The sequence below is a fragment of the Siniperca chuatsi genome, linkage group LG12, assembly GCF_020085105.1.
Source record: "Siniperca chuatsi isolate FFG_IHB_CAS linkage group LG12, ASM2008510v1, whole genome shotgun sequence".
Classification (NCBI taxonomy): Eukaryota; Metazoa; Chordata; class Actinopteri; order Centrarchiformes; family Sinipercidae; genus Siniperca; species Siniperca chuatsi.
Genome location: NC_058053.1, coordinates 11,766,303 through 11,772,644, shown reverse-complemented (window position 1 = coordinate 11,772,644; position 6,342 = coordinate 11,766,303). Strand labels below are relative to the sequence as shown.

The following is a 6,342-nucleotide window of genomic DNA, read 5'->3' as shown; positions in this document are numbered from 1 at the left end:
CATATTCACACAGTAAACACACACAAAATCAAAGCTGCCTGAAGGCGGTAGCAAAACTGAGAAGTGTAAAGTCTGAACAGACCCCAAACTGTATCTTTTCATCTTCAGATTCCTCTATTTACCTGCCTGTCAGTTGATTGTTTGTTCCCATCTAGATCATATCTCTGTCTGACTCATATTTTCAACACAGGAGTGATACACCTGCCCTCACTTTGTGGTGGCGTTCTGGCAGAAAGCCTTTTCGCAGACATCCCACGTATTAAGGAAAAAAATAATATGAGAACCAAATGAAGAAAAAAATTTGATTATTGCATTAATTTTGAACCATTGTTAACATTCTTTAACCTAGCTTTGGTCTTGAGTTAAGGAAAATGGAAGCTTTTGTTTTCGGAGAATGCAAAGGAATTCTGTCAGGTGTTGTGTGGCAGTGTCATCGTCACTAAGGACAAAAAAATCTCAAATTTGAAAATAATCAATGTTTTCTTGCTACGGAGACCAGACATTGCTCTTTGTGGTACAGTCAACCATTAGAATAATGTATTGTCCTCTTGCTGAGGGCTAAATCACCTCTTCAATGAACAATCCCTAATGTCAACTGCTGCTTGTGGTTCAGGTGAGGATATGATGTACTGTAGACATAAATACCCACCATGTTAAAGAATGGTGAAGGACAGTCTGTGTTAGAGATTGTGAAATACATTTTTCTTGCATGAAATAATTAAGCACTCTGAACTTAACACCTCAGAATATACCAAAGCTCTTTAAAATAGGTTAGAATTTGGCTATCAGCCAAGTTATTAGTAATTCATTGTTTAAGTGTTAAGTGTGAAGTAATCTATTATAGTAGTAGTGATCTATTATTTCATACAATGATAATTTCCTGATTATTTCAAAGTGCTTTGGTTGTGGAGTCTGACATCTGGAAAATTACCCATTGAGTCAATGTCTATTTTTTCAACCCTCACTGAAGATGATGGCACGTGAACCCGCTGGAACCATGAATAGACAATGCAACATTGTAGACTATAGCCATAACGGGATGCACATGGTCAGTGGGTTGAAGACGTCTTGAAATTCTCCTTTGACCTGTCTGATCGTCCATTTTAGCTGTCTGAACTGCAGTGGACTGAATGCGTTTTATTTCTCACATCCTACTTGACATTAGAGTCTGAAAATTCCAGCAGTGTACATTGTTTTGAATGCTGGATGCATTAATTATTATAGCACTTAGAGTCACTCACATTTCTAATATTTTGTCTAACAGTACATAACCTCTCAACATTTTCTGCATGCTTTGTATTTCTGCATCATATATATGAGAATCACTGTGTGTTTGTGTAAGGAAGTGAATGACAGTTGAGTGTTAAGTATTATGCAGATATAACCTCTTTGGCCAAATAATTCAATAATTCCCCTATTTATTTCCTCAGGACAGAGGCCTGAGGCAGCTTTATGGCTTTGGTTGCGAGACTTCCTCTGTCTGGTTCCACTGCCTATGCTGTTTCTTCTGCAGATCCTGTTAGACAAGAAGTGTCTGGAAGTGTCAAAAGCATTGGAAACTACTGCCATCCACACCTACGTATACAGATACACTTAACACACTCAGATTAACACCAAAACACACCTCATAGTGGCACTGGAGTCTGACAAAGATTTAGCTAGTACACAGCTTGAGTAATGAGTAAAACAGGCTGAGAATAACATACTGTGAACAAATATGACTAAGTAGAATTACTGTATACTTACAAGCCAACTGATAGTAATTAACACACACATATGGCACAGATGTAAAGAATGATGTATAGTCTTTAAGTTAATAAAAAAATAATACTATGAATTGTCACTGTAATTTTTGAGTTCCTTAGAATCAATGTAGCTTTTGTCTAAGCTGTGGCGTAAGTGGCGTAGCCTGTCCTCAGGGTTTCATGTTACAGTGCAGGGAGCAGTTCCAGATCTTTTTCAGCAGAGTGTGAATCCACAGCAAGGTTATGCAATCGCCCGGTGACAAGTCCTATTCCTGTTTTTCCAGCCAGGTGGTGGTGGATGTTTGGACTGGCCCTTAAAACTTCACACACACCAGCAAAGACATGCATGCACACCCATACACACTCAACAACAACCCACACTCACACACGCCCAGTTCGTTTCTGTCACACACCCATATTTTAGAAGTGAGCAGAGCTAGTTGGAGCACTGTAGAAATGTGGTATCGCATACAATAGCTTTGTTACGTGTTTGTGCTGCCTATGTGAACCTGGGAAAAGAATAATGCAATTCAGTTACTGATTGGTGTAATGTCAGTGTTGCAACATTGGAGGTGAGGTAGTGGAAGGGGTGGTGCTACTGAGCTTGAGAATCTGTGGGGAATACTGGGTGTTAGGGCTTTGCGCTGGCATGGGTGGTTGTCTGTGCCTCTCTGGCTCTTACTACTATGTCAACCCACTTGACTGATGTAACAAGTTCAGTGGTAGGGCTATTTGTTTTTATTGTTTTTTTGTTTATTGTTTATTTAGCAGGGACAATGCACAATACATGTATTGAACTAGATATAGCGGAATACAGATTAAAAAAGCAGTTGTAGTAAATCAAAACCTTATACACCTGAAACAAACAAGAGATGAGCAATATTAAATTCTCACTAGGGAGCACACCATCAGCAATCCCAACACCATTAAAAACAGACAGTTTATCAGTACAAGAAATTACAAACCAAACACTCAGTACCACATTCAGTGTCTCTTAGCTCAGTGACTACAGACCTGATTGTCCTTCAACAATCATTTCAAACTAAATTTAAAATGTTTAACAGCACTCTTTGATACTCAGTGGTAAAGAATTCCACAACCCAGCTGCCTTAACTGAGAAGCAATTATATTGTTATAATGTTAGCAATGGAATGAAAGGTCCTCAGAAACTTTTCAGTTCATGCAAATAAACTGATGAACTCCCACAAGGTTGCTAAGCAAATTCTATCTATGTCTGCAGTTAGCTGGAAATTAAGCTGCTAGTTTAGATTTTTGAGGCCAAGCTTTTGACACCCTGTGCACAGACACCATAATGTTGGTGAGGAAGAGTTGGTGTCACTGCAAAGGCCTCTGGGTAACGTTGGGCTGGTTTGTGGTCAGCGCTTAAAAGAGCGAGGTCGAAATATTCATGTGGGGAGGAAGTAGGACTGTGGGGGAACTTCCACTTTCCTTCCTTTGCTTACCCGCGTAATGCAGCCATGTCTAGTGGGGAGGAACTGTGGGGTGAACAACATGCACAAAGAGATAATAGAAAAGTGGAGAGAGGCATTTAAGACAAAAGCAATAATGTGCAGCTGCATCTGACCCTAGAAAAGGCAGTGGAGAAGTCAGAAGAAGAGAAAAACTGTTAAAGAGAGAGCAAAGGCAGCAAGGGCAAGTTGGGAAAATAACCAAGAAAGGACACCAGCACACACATTAGATACTTCTTGGTAAGTCAGACTGATAGAGTGGGAAAGTGACAGAGAGAAACAACAATAGAGAAACTGTGAGAGAGACAGAGTGAGAGAGAGGAATGAATGCTACTGACACAGGAAGGTAGAGAATGTGACAGAAAGAGAGAAAGTGGGGTTTTGTAGAGCAGTGCACACCTGCTGATCGGCTTGAACTGTGAAAATATACTGGGAAGCAAGATACAGTTTGAGGGCTGTCATGCAGCAGACAGCTACAGGTTTATTGTAGGAACCTGGCATTGGGATGTGGGGATACAGGCACTGGTGGTTTGACATAAATGGATACACAGCTGCAATGAGCTGAACTGAAAACAGGAAATAAACGTGAACACAAAACCTGTTTTTTTTCACACAGACAAATAAAGAGAAGGAAGTGTCACCAATTCGGTACTATAATCAGCCAAATCTGAATGTCAGAAAACTGAAAATGATGAAAAAAACATTTACATTCCAAGTCTGTTTTTGGAAGTGACAGTGATCGCCAATGCTTCTCAGACTAAGCTGCTATTCCTCTGCAGAGTATGTTATCAGTTTTTCGGGGGTGGGACCTAAAAGGGGTCGACAGAAGGAGTCATGTTCAAAATGATCACAAGTAAGTTTAAAGGGCAACCACACATACTGTAAACCAAAGTGCAAAAGTAAATGTCAGCCCTTTGTGTTATTCCATTTGCATCACATGCCCTGCTGCTGAATGTGGGCTGGGGAGACACAATGTGGTGGCCCCTCCCTGTATCTGTATTTTTCTACACTTTATCATCAGTCAACATCACATCAAACTAGATTTGCTGTACCACCAGAACTCTTCAGTTGTCTTTATAGTACATTGCCTTTTGTGATGATGTTTTTGAATTATGGCGCCTTTGTGTTCTACTTTGTAGTCAACGTGTGTTTAACTGTCTGTCACAGTGGGTCACACTCACAGTTGTTTCTGTACAATGATGCTGACGAGTTGTCAGTGAGTCTGAAAGGTTTGGCATTACTGTGCTTCTCAGAAGAGGCTGGGACAATGCTGTTACTCAAACTGAAGTGTTGTCACTGCTGGTAATCCTGCAATTATGTTGTAAATTATTTCTCAAATGAGAGACAAGACTATTAAAATAACCTCAAATAAAATGTATGTGCTAAAAGATAAAAATGATGTGGTGTTCTTTTTCTTTTTATAAAGCTGTTGATTTCTCAAAAGTATAAATTAACACAATGTCAAGGTAAAATCAGCTACACTTTGGAGGAAGTACTTTTGGCACTCCACTCACCTTTTGTTTTTGAAATGTCAGCACGTTTCTCGTGGTTGCAGGCTCTTGGGTCAAGAGAACAGTGGAGAAGACTCAGATGGAAAGACTGACACACTTCTAACCAGTGTTGAGGCCTACCCATTTGAGCCCAAGAACAAATAGAGCACTGTATAAACAAAAACATTTTCTGTCAAGACTTTCAGAATAAGGAATTTACTACAATAGATGGGGGAAACTGTCCATAATGTTTCAGTGATTATTACACCCCCAGGACACCCACTTTAAAAGATAATTGTTTTGAAACTAGAGGTATCTTCCTGCTTACCAAAACTCTCAGATTTCTTCATTACTTGTCTTACTGTAGCATTATTAATTGCAATATGCTTTATTCTTTGGTAGGTTATATTGGGAACATAGAGGTTTGTGAATAAAATGATCTACATATTTTTCCAGTGTTATTGTATTAATCACATCCACCATTTTACTGTGAGTCCTCAGTGAGGTACACCAAGGTCAGTGCACAATCAATACTAATGTATAGCTCTCGTTATGACCATTTTCTGAGAACAGAATAATTCTCTCACAGGTAACAACGGCGACAGACAGGTCATTTAAGTTATATGTATGTATACTGTTCTCCAATCTGAAGTTAAAATTTCTCTTTAATTATAGTAATCACAGTGACAGAACATTCAGCAGGTACCGCGTCAAGTCACCGACATGAATCATGTTTTAGCTCTGCACTGGCTTCATGCAGAAGAGTGACTCTATGGCCACGGTGATGTGATTCTTAGAATATGTGAAGTATTTCTTTAGTCCTGACATTCAAAGCAGTGTGGTTATGAAAATATGTTGGAAAATCCCTCTGAAACCAATTTATGATGTTGCTGGTCAAACTGGTTTCGAAACCAGGCCAATGCTTATTTCTCACTTCATCTGTTTTCAATTACAGAACTGTATGGCCTGTATGTAAATTCAAACACAAGCACAAAGTTGTGACTTGTATCCCATGCTGAGTTGTTCTCAAATGTATGTTCGCGCTTTGAAATGGGTTCTATAGTGGGAAAGTCGCCATCCGAAACAGGACGAAATAGCCTAAATGTGAATCGAATTCACATCCAGGTACTTGACCAATCGTAACTTTTCTGCTCTTAGTTCTTCTAGGAAGAGTGCTTATGCTGCTGTGTGCCATGCTGAATGATTTTACAAGAACATGACAACACGCTGTCAAGCCCGTTTATTCATGGAACTATTTCACATGAGCAGCCATGTATTCATGTGAGTTCAAGCTGTATACATTATCTCCTTACAGCTTTACTTTCTATGGAAACAGGAAAAGGAAGTCCTATTAGTTCAAGCAGAAAGGGTTTATTAGGTCTGGTGTAAATTTTATTCAAAGCAAAACTGCCAAATGTTTTAAGATGTCACTTAGAAATCCTTGCATTTGCCTTTTAAGATATTTTAAGATATTTGTGGTCTATGACACATTGTGTATCCAAAATCAGAAGGAGACTTTAACTTTATATACACTGTCTTTGTGAATGATCATTGTTTTGTTTTAGCCAGATCTCTCTTCTCAGTAGGATGAGTTGAAAGCTGTAAAGCTTTGTGACAGATCAGGATTTGTTATCAAGG

General features: G+C 39.2%; 1 long non-coding RNA gene across 1 annotated transcript; it reads left to right on the top strand.

The window, feature by feature from the left end:
- Positions 1 to 477: 477 nt before the first annotated feature.
- LOC122885612 lies at positions 478 to 1,777 on the top strand. Its single transcript, XR_006380150.1, has 3 exons — positions 478 to 613; positions 971 to 1,048; positions 1,431 to 1,777. It is a non-coding gene; the product is annotated as an uncharacterized LOC122885612 (long non-coding RNA).
- The last annotated feature ends 4,565 nt before the right edge of the window (positions 1,778 to 6,342 follow it).